We start from the raw sequence: 17,652 nt of genomic DNA, 5'->3' as shown, positions 1-17,652 counted from the left end.
TGAAACCCCTTGACGCGCTATTTGAAACTCATAGAAACGCGAGCTTACCAAAGAGCAGATGCTTCCAAAGTCCGTCAACCGAAGACAATGAGCGTTAAATGTTCCCGCTGGTCCACGGCGCACTCTATGAATGCAAGCATGTTTCAGTAGTATTGGCTAGGAATAGTCAGCCACGCTGGCGCAAGGCTTACGTGTACGTATACGCATACGCCGCGCTTCTGCGCGATATACACACGTAGTCATAGTAGTGCGAGTACATATTCCGACATGCGCACATCACGTACGTGATCCTGGTACATATGTACGTATGTAGCCACGTACCTACTAGATGCAGTGCTCTTGGTCGTTCTGCTACGCAGAATTCCGCTCGGCCCTATTACCTTCGATTTGTCAGCTGGCTGCAGACGATAACGCATTTCCCTAGTTCGTCCCACCTCTCACCCCTTTCCTCTCTCTGGCTTTACGTCTCTCGCGTAGTCCCTCTGTCTGTCTCTTTCTCTTTCTCTTCACCAGCTTCCCCTCCTCCTTCACCCCTTTCGTCCTTTTGCTCTCATTTCCCCACCTCTTTCGCCCGTTCTCCTTTCTCTCTTTGTGCTCTTCGCTTTTCGTTTATGATCGTGCATCGTGCGCAGTTGCGTAATGGTTTCATTATTGAGTTACCATCAACCATGAATTTAAGTTTATTTTGACGAAATACAGGTACACTTCCCTGGCTCCAACGTGACTGTGCATAAAAGGGAAAAATCAATTTTGCTGGTTTGTTGTTTGTATCGTTCGAAGGAAAAAGTCCTAATGACTCCAATATTGAAAATACCAAGGAGTGTTCCGAAGGTATTATCGAAAAATATGAAGTCATTAGATGGCTTAAGTATTGTTGGTCCGCAGTGTCGTGTCTTTGAAGCTAGTATGTAATTACGTTATATAGTCTTCTTAGAAAGGGCAGAAAGTTTCGTTAAATTGATTATTTTATATTGATGTTCGCATCGCGTCACAATTTTTGGAACATAGAACTCTTTGGCTCAATTGAATTCACGTTGAAGAGAATATTTAGCGAGGGAGCTCGCCTTTGGCCTTAAACATCGCTATTCCATTTTCGTGAACGTTCTGGTCGCCGCTCATTAAAACCACAGGCACTTGACGTGAAACAGAGGGGGATTTCAAAAGAAAGGATTGGCAATCGCTGAAGAATCCGCCGCACACCGACGAACAAGAAGCTTTCTCAAAACATTTGATTCGAATAATAAATTCTCATCGGATAAGACGAATGCTGTGCGATCCAATTACTTGCAAGACGTTGAATACCTATCTCAGAAACATTCCTTTTTCGTTTTTTCCTTCCCATTCCGTCCTTTATCAGTGTCTGGTCTTGACCGATCGCTATAACTCTGAGGAATCTGTTTTTCTTTGTTACGCACCTTCTTTTTGCATCGTGACTGTAGTTTCTCTAGATGATGATCTGGCCGCAAGCAATGAGTTTTATTTATAACTAGATTCATTGTCGTCCATGTTTGCATTTTAAATTAGACTGTATCGCTTGATAGTCAAAGCGTTGTGTCGCCTAAAGATCGATTTACGCGATACATTCAGAGCAAAAGGAATTTCGATCTTAAATAATAATAAGACCTGTTCGCCTTCTAGGCTCGTAATATTCACGCAATCGAGTAAAATATTGACGAATATGCGTTCCCATTAAGTATTAATCCAATAATTACAGTAAAACGTCGGTTATTCGGATAAGTACGGCTACAGCGCAGGTCGATAATCGATAAATCGGTAATAACACACACCGGTTAACGACTATTCGTGAACAGAACTTTTAAAAACAGGAAGAGGAAGTCAATCGAATAAAACTTCAACGGGCTAATGTTTCATCCAAATTAAACGAAATAAACAAGGACGAGTAACTAGCGATAAGAATAGTCGATGACATATTCGGATCGATCGTCAATGGATTAACACCCGGACAATCGAACGTCTAACGAGCCTGAAATCTGGGAAATCGGTTTCCAGATAATCTATGTTTCGCTGTTTCATTTCCAGTGAAACTGTCTTTGTTATAGCAGTAGCAAATTAATGCTTAACCACAATCATTAATGGTTTCTACAATAAATAAGTGATCCGTTGAAATTAAATTGGTGCACCGGGAAAAGTGGTTCGTGATCGTAGCAACGTCGATACCGGTGTAATTAAGCAGAGAATTAACGAAGAAAAGATAGGCGATCGGAAGTCTGAGCGAACAACACGACGACACGGCAGACCGATTTACAGTCCGTGCTTTAAGGGCGCCGATACTACTTGTTTTGCCGGCACTCGGTGAAAGCCCGTGTTTCTGGATGCATCGCGGCAATTTGTCTAGAAGCGGGTCATGATTGCAATGCGCCACCGTCAGCGGAGCACTTGAAGTTCGTCGGCAAAGTTCTGGCGAAACTTCTGGTATACGCAGGGTAACGTTGATGCTTTCAGTGAAGAGGGGAAGGAACTGCGCCAAAGACTGTAGGGGTAGCTTTCCTACAAGTTCTCAAGGGTAGAATGCATTCACATCTCACAGAGTCGTAGAATGTAATGAATTACTGTTTGTCGAATAATGCCATTCGGTCAGATATGGCCCCCGAACGGAAGCAAGTTGAACAGATTTCTAGAGAAGGTACGTAATATGGAACACCATTTTATTTTATTCCACTTTTCATAAACTAACTTAATTAATTTAAATACTGTCTTAATCATCGTTCATTGCTTTCTTGTATCCGAGGAACGAAAATAAAAAAATAGATTTTAACTAGGACATTTACCTTTATTTTTAAAAATGAATTTTCCCAATCGAAGTTGTACTCGAATTATATATAATTAAATCGTAGTATATATCAGATAAAATATTATTTTTATGCCGCAGTTTCAATTTACCGATAGGATTACACATTACCATTTCCTTTTTTAGCTACGCTCTGTTGATTTCCTTCAAGAGAACAAGCAGCGAGATAAAACTAGAAAGAAAGAAAGAAAGCAATCGAGTGCTTTTTCAAGATACACCCCACGTATAGCTGTAGTTTATTAAAGTTCGGTTATATCGACGGTTCAACCCTTTTACTTATCTACCAGATTTCGAAACGCGCCCCGAGTTATACGGCTGTCGAAAGTCGAAACTAGTTTCACAGAAGAGTTCGTTGCTAGTCGCATCGTACTCCGATCGAATCGAAGGCATATCCTTGAAAATCTGCCTGTTTCCTCCTTCGACCGACTTTCGCGAGACAAGAGTTCGATCTATTGAAATGCCGTTATACGCCGTTCTTGAGCAACGTGTGATCGCTTACCAATAACATTCTTTAAAAAGCTTTCGCGAGCCAAGAAAACAAGACAAAACTCCCTAGTGGATAAATATTTCTTCTACCGCTAATGGGTATAAGGTACAAGCAACCATGTACCAATATGTAGGTACGTTAAAGCAAGTATTTGTATTTCGTCTTTCACACTTTACCAGAAATCATTCCGTCTTTCCCTGCTTCATGGCCAAAACCCTCGCAAATCAAATCACTATTCTTTAAACAGTGTTATATTTATTTCGAACGAACGAATCAATAGTTGGGATGATCTCCATTTACCAGGTATCGTCCGTCGTTATTCCACCTCGTGAACATTCTTTCTGACTAAAAGCAAAATAAGGCTAATTACCTTCGTCAGTCTCTATCGAGAATACGTATTGAAATACTGTCGCTAACAACCAAATATTATACTAAGAACAATACATATGTATGTCAGTATTATAGTAGGCATTTGTAGCTTTAAAATAATGCCAGGGATATCGCTATAACCTATCTATTTAATAACAGAAACTTGACAGGAATGTGGAAATACGAGTACGGGGTTGCTTACCTAAATAGGGAGAAAGGAAAAAAGAAAAGTAGAAAGAAAGGAAGATATGGGACACGTAAAGGTGAATTTGTAGTATCTATTTGCGACAATAGATATGAGTTATTTTTTCTGTATCCGATTATAAAATGTAAGCAGATTACAACTAAAGTGAGTCGGAAAACTGATAGAACTTTAACTTACGAAAAGGTTAAATCGCGACCCATGATTCGTTTAAATACTTTCAATCCTCATGGTGAATAGCATACCCTGCGATAAAAAAGATTTGACCTTGAATCTCAAAGTTGGGATCAATTTTATGGCCATGTTTTTTTATAGATATTCGCCGATCCAGAGGCGTAGAATAACGCTGCGATGCTTGTAACATATTGTCAAACACTCTGTGCAGGATGTACTGAAAAGATGTAGACAGAAAAGTATCTCGTTATATTAATAAATCGTTCTCGTCTTCTTTTTATCGTTTATCGTCGCGCTTATGTTGTTTTCTTTGGTATCGATGATATTTTGTTTCTTTCTGATCGTTATTTAAACTCATCCTTGATTATTATTTCTCTTATACATGACTAGAAACCATCTTGCAAAGTGTCTTCGTAGCGCGAGCGTTAGGTAAACTCACTTAAAGCTATTCTATGTATCTGTAATGCTACCCTTTGACAACTAACTTTGTGGATGCGAGCATTGCTCTTCCGGTGTTATATACTTTATTGATTACTTTATATTTTATTTCGTTACAAGCTAATATATAATTTTTGCTAAAAAGATTGGAACATGTTATAGATGTTTGTACTTGGTAATAAAGGAAGTGACAAGATGTTGTAACAGATTAACGTAACCTAAGGAATAGTTTTTTTTTGTTTTCATTATATTGATATGTATAAGTAAGAATTATTAGAAACTACTTTTCCAAAAATGTGACGACATTATGTTTAATGGACGGGCGACATTATAGGTCCAAACTGGAGTGTTTGTATCAAAGACAAAATCAATATTACGTTGGTTTGAAATACGAGCGCCACGTGATACGGCAAACAGATTACACGTGATGCCTATCGTCAGGTTACGTAAGTATAGATTTCTACAGGGACGTACATTGGATATTGGCCTTTTGATTAACCATGAGTACTCAGTGATCCATTTCATGGTATTGTTACTCCGTCAATGTTGTGTAGGAAACGCTAAAATTTACATACCGGTATATAAAGTTCTATATAATTTATAAATATTTGTTTGCAACAATTGTGTCTATTTTCTGTTACCAAGCAAATCCCAATAAAATAAATTTCTCCGTATAGATACACAGTCTTTTCAACGATTTGTAAATAAATTGTGTAAGGTGCTTAAAGTATGAATATCTTACTTGATCGTGCGCTCCCAATTCGATATTCTGAATTGTCATGTTCTGATAATACGATGTTCTTCCGAAATTCGATAAATAACCAATAACATGTGTCCAAATTCCATTATACAAATAGATTCGTAGACAAATAGATGCGTTTACCCTTTAACGAATTTTTGAAATCAAATCCGTCAAAAACGAAGCCTAACATTTACCGAACATTCTGTACAGTGAGTAGATTGCCGAAATACTTGTTTAAATATATACTTTGCATCAGCTGTTTTTCAATCTATCTGAAATGGATTTTTTCGTTGCGTATACGTAATATATGTGTAAACATTACGTATTGCGTATCGAAAGAAAGAATATTAAAAGCTGCATAAAAATCTTGTGCAATTATCGATGTCGACAATTTGTTTTCATAAGGTTATTCTTTCTGCTACACCTTATTATAGGCACAACCATATACGCGCATGAAAAAAGATTTGTTGCATCCTCGTTTATTAAAATTGACAAAATAGTATAAGTTAAATGTCACTGTTCATCGCGGATAACATAATAGAACCTGACGATGCATCAGTGAGTTTAACGTTTTCATAAATTCTTCGTTGCGTTCAGATAGAAAACAAAAAGAACGATACATTTTCGATTTTTCACGGTGAAAAAATGTTCTGTACTTTTATAAATAAAGTGCTAAAATGCTTTGATGCTAACAAGATTCGCATTGAAAATTTATACAGGAAGAGCGCGGAGTGTGGAACGTTTTGACGTCAATGGCAAAAGCGTCACAGAAAGTCTGCGCGGCTGGTTGACTGAGCGTTCGCCCTTTCTTGTGGCCAGTCATAATATTATCTGACACAGCACTGCTTCATTTCCATTTGCACGTTTCATTATCCGGCTCGATGACCCGCAGGCCATCTGCTCTCAGAAAATAAAAAGTATTCATCTCGTCGGGTAATCAAAAGTATCAGGATGCGAACGAACGGAGAAATGTTTTCTTCGTTAACGAGTTCGTTAAACCAATCAAGATGTTTACCCCCTTTTTATCCGACTTCTCCGGTATATTTGTGATACATATTTTCCTTTGCTTCGCTAAGAAAGTCAGTGCCTTTGCCGAAGTTTTGTGTTATCATACACGATATTAATTACGCGGCCTCTTCATTTATATTTGCTTTGACATCATATTCTGGCACGCTGGATTAAAAGTTGTTATACGCCAATGTGTATAAAATAATGCAACGAATCGAATCTTTGAAACTCTTGTAAAGGAAATAGGTGTCCGGAGATGGTTAGGAAAGAAGGCAAGTAGGATGAGAAGAAAAAGAAACGTGGTTACTCTGAATCGCAAACTGCAGCGGTGCTTTAGTCTATAGGGAGTTTGGTTAGTAATAGTTATTGGCTAATCTGCTCGTGACAGTGCAACAGGAACAGTCGGAAAGAGACACGATGAAAGAGAGGCGGAGAAAATGAGGGTGTGCGCAAACTCAGTGGCGAGCACGTCGAGACGACCGTAAGCGGCCAGCCGGATAGCCTTATAACCCCCGGGCTATATCCTAAAAGTTATCTGAAAATTTCATTTACGACGAGAGAGTTAATAAATGTAAATATTAGCCGTAGAAGCAGTTTGGCGGGAACTACCATTACACGGATGCCGGCTGTGAAACCATCCTGAGGGTGCCACCACTAGCAGCGCGCGAGGATAGACTTTCAGTTTGTTAAAGCGTGGATCGATTCGCGAATGGTAGCTCAAGAAAAAGGCAAACATCTAATCCCTTCGCTCGTTATTTTATCCTGCCCTCGGCAAACTTTTGATGCGTCGAGAAAGTGAGAAAATGAGATAGGATGTGCCTCTAACTAGAATAGAAAAACTCACGAAAGTGGGACAAGGTATCATTAAGTAAAAACTGGTTCTTTGAAGCAACTGTAGTTACATTACAGTAACTTACATAAGTTATCGGGTGCTTGCAAGGCTTGTTAGTAGGATAATCAAATTCGAAGTGACTCCTACGTGTAAAATAGGGACAAATTGTAATTACAAAGGGATAATTCATCAGGGACTGTAGATGTTCTCAATGATATTCATGGAATGAGCCACGTAGCGAGAAAAAACAAGCAGATACTCGCATATCGGGTTAACGGAAGATGGATGTTGAATACCTGTCGAAAAATATCCACCGGATAAAATCGATAACGCGTCTTTCAACATACCTTCTAAAGTACGAAGCTATAAAAATTTTGCTTGATTGCATTTGATAAGAACGCATTGAGAAACGACATTGAACGCATTGAGAAACAGCCGTTTCCCGTGACTATACGCTTTAGTAGTTTAATCATTTTTATTCAGAATTTTATTTTCACACGAAAAAGATGTACAGAAAGATTTGAGAACAACAGATTTAGAAAGAAAGAAATAACAATTTTTAACTTGCTTCTTACATATGTAATATATTAAAATTAATCAGTTATGGTCAGGGAATCATATTTTTCAAAATCTTGCTGTTTAGAAGCTTGAAACCGATTAAAACAAATCGTGAAATCGCCCCTCGACAGATCTCAGAGGGTTGAGGTTACGTAGATGCGATATAGCTGCTTGGCCTCGGATGATGAGAACCCGATGGACTTTCAGGAAGCAGCTGACGTTCCAAGGTGGAAATGACCCGTCATTCACAGACTGCCAGACGACCTTTCAGCCCCTTCCATCCACATTGACAGCATATTATCAAAATTCTACGTAGAACATATTTGCAAGATATTTGCGAGACTTTCACTCCATTTTTTAACAGCTGTTTGTCACTTTTGGGTGAATAATTATTTTTCCCGTAACTTGCTAATTTTAGAAAGCATCGATCATATTAGCTTCTACAATGGACGTACGAGGTTATGAAAATGATGAATAATATGTCAAATTCGAGATCGCAAGTTTTACTAATTGAATCATATGATTGATCAAAACCTACATATTAGTGGAGAAGTTGTAAATTAATTCTTTCGTTCTCAAATTATTTAACGCTACAAACATTTGTAACTTTTTTGTCTATTACGTGACGGATAAGTAATTCGTACATTTCAATATTTAATATAATATAGTAAATATCTTTAATTTCATAGTTGTGAAATGAACTTTTTAAATATGTGGTATATTGATATGATTATCATATTCCTGTATCTTCCTTTCTAAAAGTTTCTAACAAGCGGATGCGATCAATTTTCCATGTGGATTGTGAGTTCTTATATTATAGAATTGATATATTGCTTGTCATTTAATTGTTCGTCGTTTATCATAAAATCATCGGTAGAGTGAGGAGCACGTGACGCGTTATCGGGAAGAGCAATGTAACATCGCAACAACTTTTGCAGCCAAGGAGAAACAACCCTCGAGATCAGCACTGACCATCGGTCGGTAAAGCTGTACGATAAACTCTTGCTTGAAATGTTCAGTGCGAGTCGTTACCACAACTATACATCACACAAAACGATCTTACTTCGACCCATAATATCCATGCTGAAGTGATTTTATGGCACTTTCATTTTTGGTCAGGATGCGGATCGCGCGAAAAGTCAACGCACGCCCGCATCACCTTTCGAAAGATTCTTTGTCAGACGTATTGATTTGCGATACGGTGAATTTAGCGATATTTTCTTAACGCGCGGTTTATAAAGTTGGAGAACCACCTTCCGCGCGTCTATACGCTACAATTCTACTTCATAACCTAACGGAGAAAATGCGTTTGGCGAACGTAAAGTTAAATCTCGTATCTGTAGTATTTCGTTTAGCCACGTAGTTCGCTCGTAAAGTTTCATGGCGTCTTTTAACCCCACCCTTATTCCTCAAGAGAGGATGTAAGAAAGTGTTTCCAACGCTGTCGACGGTACTGCACGAAGGCCCTTCGATGCCGATCTACTCGAAAGTTTAGATTTTTGAGGGTCGAACGACTTCGGGATCGGTCGTTCGAAGATTCTTATTCTCGATACGATAGAACGATTTCGGTGGTGGACGGGTCAGCGAGGAATTTAGAACAGGACGCAGGAGGATTCGAATGACGCTGGCTCTCTGAAATTGCACGATACTGGCATGGGTTACGGTAATGGTGGCAAACAGTTTCGTTCACGGACCATTAGTCAAAAATGTTTTCGTCCTGTACTGCGCTGTAGTCGCCACTACGCAAAAGCTCGTGGTATTGAAAAGGGCCACGACCGATAGATATATCTGCACAATGGCACACTAACCATTTCGTTCTGTTCTTAAACGACTGCAATCACCGGCAATTTGCCTCTGATCTTCCGAATCCAATACTTTGTTCCACGCATCGAACAATCTAGACGATATCCAAGGTCACATCGCGTGAATTTTCATACGATATACAAAATGCAAACGCAGCACCTTTCGATATTTACAATTACTCAAGGGTCGATTGCATTTGAAACTACCGTTTATATTCCTCAAAGTATTTGCCTATCTAAATCTACTTAAAAATATGACTTCTTTTATCTTTTCAAGCATTCCTAAGTACTTGGTGAAGTGTTCGAAGCTTCTGAATTATATCCCTTAATTATAAAAAGTCACTGGTTTCCGATAACGTGGGTGAAACCACCGTGAATCGGCTTCCACGAAGGTCTTGCGCGCTACGATCATCTGACTCGTTTTTCTCCCAATTTCCTTTGGATATTGAGAAACGTTTAGCATAACGTTCGACAAAACGTCAAACGTCGCATACGAAATCAGCAATCTTATCTTTCGGTCGGAGTTTCGGTAGATCCTTGTAAACTCTCTTATTGATACACCGAGCACGGAACAAACATTTGCAATATCCTCTCCGTACGTAGTCGTCCACGAAAGTTTCCTCGTTTGCCCGGCACTTTCCTGGTGCACACGTACTAATCCGTTACTCGTAATTAGAGTCGGATTGGCAATGGTTTAATCCCTCAATGTCAGTGCTTGCCGCCTTCGAACGGGACAAGGAAGATAGGAAGGGCTGCGAACGTGCGAGGAACGGGAAGAGACAGAAGCTGCCCGCTACAACGGAGAAGAACATCGTGGTGGAATGATAGAGAGAATGATAGAAAGAGAGTTGAAACTAACGAGAAGGAAAGAGAGAGAGAGAGAGAGAGAGAGAGAAGTACACAGTACGAAGGGAAACTGGTGTTGCAACCTCCTTCATTCCCTGGCCGACACTTTGAGTAATAAGATTAGGAGGCGTCTCTGCTCAGTCCGAGCAGGCGAGATAACGTCGTTGCGAACCAAATGGACCGAGATATAGATAAGGGATAATTAGAGGAAGAGGGATAGACAAACCGGAAGTTGGATGAAGAGGAAACGAGGAAGCTGAAGAGGAACGACAGTGGAATAGAAAGAGAAAGGGTAGTGACGGTCGACCGAGGTGGCACAGGAATGACATTAGACATTTATTACTACGGATTCTACAATGAGAACTTCCTTCTCCTTTGAATGGCTCTCGGTAGTACAGGCTTCTCATGCATTCCGCGGACTCACTGTAAATTCCTCTTTCGCCCGTCACTACTCTATGGAATCGATGTCACGCAATCGAAATGCTTGTGGTATCGAATATGTTTTCTCGTGTCTGTCGATGAACATGTTAATGCAGGAAAATCTGACGTTTCTGGGTAAGTAAATTAGAACAGGTAACATGTGCACGTATGAAACACGAGTATAATAGAATATGTATTTGTTTTCTGAAACAAAATTTATTGAAATAATTTTGCGTTTCGAAATCATTTCCTCAGACCCATTAATACCGTAGAGATGTTAAAACTAGCTCTAAAATTAATGGAAAAACGCGAATTATGCATTTGCATCTTATTTTCATCATTCGCCATATCATTCGTTGTGTAATATTATATACTTGTTACCGTATCATTCATCTCATCTATTTTTACACTCGGTACTGATCGGTCGAATAATTATAGCCTCACTAGGCCGTTAATACCATAGCAATATCAAATTATTTTGTATCAGCCAAATTACAAGAGTACAACATCAAAGAAAAGTCATATTTAGTCTAAGTAGTATCGCACATTCGTTCGATTCGAAGTCTTACAGTGAACGAGACACATACAGATCTACACGTCCTTTCGTTTAATTTTGTTCTCTGTCACATTCACGCGATTCTACACATACCGTGTTTAACGTGCTCGTCCGATTCGATATATATATATATATATCCCGTTTGTAATTCTGTATAATATTCCGTGTGTACAAACTTTCTACGTATTGAATTTATTATACATATGAAGCATCGGTATCATTAAAGTCGACCCGGTCGATATCGCTACGTACAGGATATCGCGTCATTAAATTGCATTTGCATATCACTGATCCGATGAATAGGGCCTAGCACGCCTCGGTGAAGCCAATTAAAATTGACAGGGCTGCCCGACGGAATTTCTCTTTTTTTCCTGGCGTGCACACGCGTGCACACTGTTATCGGTGCGTTACAGCCACTGGGCTTAAACGGCTTCGTGGATGCGCACGTGGCGTACCACTTCGATGTATCGAACTTCGTTCGTAGTATAGCTCGTAAAACAGCACTTTTCTGGTACAAATAGAGCCACGGATTCGTGATACCGGTTAAACGATAAAACGTTGAAGAGACGCGATCAGTAATCAAGCGTGATGTTGCATATGCATATTTGCGATTTGACACGCATGGATCTTTTTTTTTATTTTTTCTTCCTTTTTTTTCGTTGCAACGTAGTTTTCTCGTGCTTATGGAAAGTCACGCGTACCCATTCACATCTGTCACCACGGCGTGATTTTTCCCTCCCTTGCGTACTAGGACATCAATTCTCGTGTAAACACGATCCACCATGCGAAACTATCTATGTCTATCATAATGTTGGAATTGATACGCCTCTGAAGAAACTGATCTTTGTGTACGAATAATAGTTCATTCTCCTAAATGCAAGTTATCTAAAAATCGATATTTTGTCTCTCGTGAACGAGAAATATATGTAATGATATAATATATTTATGTATACATAATTATACACCTACATTTTTAATTAATGTAATGGTTATAATTTGTATATCCATCATCAACAGGAAATTAACTAGTCTCGTCTCGCCTCATTTATCTGTCGATCAGCAGCACGTCTTTATCTCTGTGCGATCCACTGCCATTAATCTCGTAGTTTTCTTTAATTTTTTATCTGTAACACTCGACAACAATGAACAAGTTGCTGTCGTTTATACAGAGTTTTAAAAGTTATCTGATAGAGTGCTCTGTTGCTTATCAAGCCCCTTTAGGGTAGTCTTAGATTTTTCGGGTACTCGACTCAAATGGATCGAGAGCCACGTTACTGGTCGTTTATTGGGCGTACGTTTCGTGTAAAGGTACGAGATTAGCTATCTTCGTGCTTTCGCGTTAGTTTTAGAGTTTAACAGAAATTTTTCATCTAGAGCTTTTACTATCAATTCTCATTATAAATGACATAGATAATACTTTTACTTCTAATAGATTCTTATTGTATACGGATCACTTATAGTTCTTTGGAACTATCGCATGTATGTCGATGAAGTGCAATTCGATTTACTTGAACCTGAAAATTGGTGCTCGGTTAACTGTTTGCAATTAAACACTACCAAGTGCCACGTTATTAGATTTTCAAGCAGCAAAAAGCCGATACGTTTTAAGTATCAATTAAATAACACGGATTTCTGCTTCTTGAAGACTATCTTGAAGACTTTGGTGTATCGTACAATAGCACACTTTCCTTTAACGATCATTATTTGTACGTTGTTGCAACAACGAATAAGGCTCTAAACTTTATCTTTAGATTTAGTAAACAGTTAAAGACCTTACATTGTTCTAAAGCTTTACGTTTCAGTTTTGAACTTTTCCTACTTCGCTACATTATAAATAATTTTAACTTCCTATCGCAAAATTCAGAACTTATTATTCAGCTTAGAACTTTCTAGATACAAGATTCTCTGCGATTATCCGTATTATTATTATGCCGCAGCATTTTCAATGTATAGAATGTAGCGCGATACGGAGTGCATAATCGGATATCACGCGAACCGTTACCGCGCAGTGATCGCGAGTAGTATGAGTGTACTACAACGATGGCGCACAGTCGCACGCATTCGTTCAGATGAGACGATAGGTTGATTCGAAAAAGAAGCAGCAAAGCGGTCGACCTGTTCGTCCGACCCCGTTGCGACACGAATGTTCACGGATGAAATGCAGTGACCAGTATCGGTAGACTGTGCAACGATACGCATACATCCCTTGGCGCCGACTCTCTTCAAGACGACACTCCAAAAAGGAAACTGATGCGATTTGATTTCGTATAAAATTCCGAGTTCATCGGTATGCCTTGAAAGTAAGTTGTACAATACGTACGATAAAGAAATAGCAATTCGCTATATTAGAATAGAAATATATTCCTTTCTGAGACATCCAAGTATGCGATGTGGAGTTCCTACTGTTTATGGACGCGTGAAAGAATATTTGGATGCAAAACGACAGTACTTCTTGCAACTTACGAATTATAAGTAATATTAACAGCGGATGAGTATTTTTTCGGTATACCTTACCGAAATATGTACAGCTTAAAGAGAGGGTAACGGGATAAGCGAGAGTTTACCGTATAATGAAAATAATAACGGTTATGACTCGCGAGTATTTCTCGCTTATTTTCCTTCGGACAAGATTCGCATATTTATTTATTCGAAGCTTTCTCTCTGGTTTACAACTAGCACTTGTCCACGTGAGAAATCAACAAATCAATACTGCAATAAACACAAATGATACGGACAAACCGCAGTGGCCTATAGCTTATTGCACGGGCTACAGTTCTTCAGCCATCGACAGAGCGAATTATTGAAAAGCCGTTATCCATGCCCTCGATTCCGATATTCGAGCAGAGAAGAGCATAAAGAAATAAGGAAAGAAAGAGAGAAGAGAAAGAAGAAGTTGAGGCCAAATGTTCTACACGATTACATAAAGCCACCAGCGATTCGTAAGCAGAGGCGGTGACTTTTTTTTCTACGTCGCTCTCGTCGCACTGAATCGATTAAAGAGTGGTACCGAAGCGGCGTATCCTTCTGGGGTAACGGATCATTAGCATCCCCTCATTTAATTTAGATTAGCAAGCCTGCAGAGTATAAGAACCGACTACAACGATATCCGGCCGAACTTCCACCGCGTCTCGTCCACTCTTCCCTCGCTCCCTCGAAGCTCTAGCGCAGAAGAAACTACTTTTGCGTACTACTTTGTCTCACCGTACGCATAATATTATGTAGATGCTTCGTGCCACACTGTCGTGAATGGAAATTTGTCCATTTTGCAGCGAAAAGTGTTTCGATAGGAATGCACCGACGCGTGTTGTTCGTGGTTTCTTTTAGAACGCCGACTGAGTTTCCCATCGTCTCCGCGCTATGATTCTACGCGAAATTGAAACACCGAGATAAGCGGTTGCTCAACCTCCCTTTCTGCTTTGCACAGGAAACAAAAGTATTTCAACGATCGTGTTTTAACGACGCTGTAACGAGTTTACGTTTGCACGTAAATAGAATATGTGCAATTGGTGAGGAAAGTTTGAGTAATCGAATGAATTAAAAAAAGGAAAAATAAGTTCGTCATCGTAAACCAGTTGCTGAAATGGCGACGTAAAACGGTAGCTATGATTAATGCGAAATGTGTTCATGGGGAGAGGGGGGGGGGGGGGACATCGCAGTATCGAATCAGATTATCATAATGCACCTTAATTCGATCAACGTCCGCTTGGAAACGGGTCGCGCGTAATTGCACAAACACGGAATATCAAAGCGAGGTTGCACGACGCGTGGACGTCTGTACGTATTTGCGTCAACGACCGCGTACTCGCACGCGCGCGCGATTCGAGTACTTTCGTTTCTCTCGAAAAACGACCAATGCCCAACCACAAAACCATTCGACTAAATGGAGTCGCTGGTACGCGATCGTTTCGTCCACGCGATTCGCCGATATGACCCGTACCATCTCATATTCGTTCTTCTTTCACATTTTTTTTCATTCCACGCACGCGGAACCGCGGAATACTCGCCATCTCTTAATTGATAAAAGCTTCCTGTATCGGCGACCAATAAAGATCACGGAATGCTCTATCAATCCCCTTTTGATTTAAATCTTTATTTCCTCGTTCGATCGATCTGCGACCTTTTTTTCTGACAAGTAACAAGGTTAATCTCTGATACACCGTGAAATTATCTTTAACAAACCGTATTGTTGTGTTCCACGGAAAATTGGCTTCCGTTCGTTCGCGATTCGCGATTACGACGCGTGTGATTGACGCGGGAGGAGGAAGAGATGAAGGGGGTTGAAACGTCTTGGGAGCGTTGCCACGACGCGAAGGGGTGTGTAAATTATTCGCGCCTTTGAGCCGAAGCGCGTGCACAAGTGACTCGTTCGACGAGGATCGAGAGAAAAAAGAGGAAGGAAGGAGGCTTTGTACGAGCGACGACAATCGGCGTTTATCGGCAATTCGTTTCTTCGTGTTCGACGGAACGCCATCATTTCCATTTTTCGCGTCCGCTTCGTCGAACAAATTTAATTGGTTGTCCGCGAGTACTGATAAGTACTTTTGTGCCGAATGGATTCGTTCAAATAAATTGGAACGGCACGACCTGACATTAATTTTTATTTGGTATTTTTCCATTAGCGCATTATTTTATTAAAAGTTTCCGTCGTCGAAAAAACATTATTTTCTACGCTTTTCTGCCATCAGCGAGCAATTGTACCGAATGATCGTGAGCTGACGTGTTACCGAATGCGTTTTGCACGTTTAGAACAAAGAGAGGTATAAAATCGAGGAATATTTAAATAATATTCGCACGTCGAAGTAATCCGTGACTGACTCGCGATATATTTTGTTTGCAATAGTTTGAATTTATTTTGAACCAAGCGGGAAGCATTCCATCACTGTGTATCGAACGGACCTTTTTTTGGTTTTTCTTTCTCTTTCTCATTAGACATCGGCTAGAGTGCCATTATATAAGGTATCGCGAGATCTCTAACGGAGTATATGTACATTTTTAATATTTAAAAAATCCGAATACTTTTTAAATGATGCATTAATCGTCAAATTTTTAACCGGATAGATCGGATTCATTGCTGGATCCACTGATAGACGGAGAAAATAAAAAATAAATTGTATATTTTGGTAGATGTGTTGCATGATCTGAAAATCGCCGCCTTCCGCTCGAGCACGCTCACACGTAACACCATTATACCGTCGATTTTTAATTTAACGGGCAGCCGTGTGTTTCGATATAGCGAACGATACGTAGGAATATAAATCCTATTTAATTAACACTGGTAGACAGATCCGTGCAAACAAATAACACTCTCTACTCTGGTTCATTCGCTTCTGATACTCTCTCCCTTTTTCGCGTTTTACACCCCAACCGATACATCTCCCGTTTCCGATATTGCCGAATGATAAAGAGCCGGTTAATTGCAATTAAATCAACAAACACATAAAATACCTGTACATCGTTCGACCCTCTATCGGCGTGCTCGAAATCGCGAGTGCCGTAATACGAGATACAGATACGTGTCGAAAGTGAAGAGGTTTCGAGTGTCTGCCTACAAAAACATCGGAAATACGAAATACCTCTTTGTAAAATAATAACTTTCATATTATTCAGAGTACTATTACTGGAAATAGTATCGTTACATTTCAACAAAAAAAAAAAAAAAAAAAAAAAAAAACGAAAAAAGTAGAAACAAAAAAAGTATCACTCGTACCTTCGAAACAAATTTATTAAAACATTTTTCGTATAGCTATACGAAGGCTCGGACGTAACAGGTTTGGTTTCAAATTCGAAATAACTTTTTACTCTCGTTAACGGGAATACCGAACAGTCGCGTAACTTTTTTTTTTAGCCCGTTTTCCTATTTCCTCAACTATTGTTCGATATCGGCTTTCCCAACCTTATAATTTTCAATCTCTTGATAAACGGTCAGCCTGTCACCTAATACCTTGAAATACACGTACGTCTTCGTATCGGTCGCACAACAGTAAAGTTTTCAACAATAAGGCGGCGATGTCGCGTCTCCGGCGAGACATCAAAACTTATTTAGGATCATGTTCTAGCCGTAATTGTACGCGGAAGAAGAAGAAATGGACACAACGGAAGAAGTTGACGCTAACGTCGGTGCTCGACCCAGAGGGGTGAGCTAGAAATTCGAAATTCTAGCCGAAGGTGCCTGCAAGGAGAGAAGTTTGCGAAGAAGTTGTTTACGCGAACTTCCCCTCGTCGCTAGCCTCGCACTGTAGAGGGAGGGGGCAGGGTGGTAAAGTCTTGCCTCGAAGCGCTGTAAAGCGCCAGTTAAATGTTGTTGCTATATTAAAACGCAGGAATCTAGGCGTGCTTGCACGCTACGAGTGTAAGGAAATATTACTACAGTTAGTATGGTGTATAAGATCGTTTAATTATACTGCATATG

General features: G+C 39.7%; 1 protein-coding gene across 8 annotated transcripts in view; it reads left to right on the top strand.

Annotated features, from left to right (window-relative positions):
• Window positions 1-17,652, top strand: part of LOC126924020 (CUGBP Elav-like family member 4) — a 606,431-nt gene that overhangs the window by 297,522 nt on the left and 291,257 nt on the right. The gene's annotated exons all lie outside the window — the stretch shown is intronic.

The sequence above is a fragment of the Bombus affinis genome, chromosome 14, assembly GCF_024516045.1.
Source record: "Bombus affinis isolate iyBomAffi1 chromosome 14, iyBomAffi1.2, whole genome shotgun sequence".
Lineage (NCBI taxonomy): Eukaryota > Metazoa > Arthropoda > Insecta > Hymenoptera > Apidae > Bombus > Bombus affinis.
This window is presented reverse-complemented; position numbering and strand designations above follow the sequence as displayed.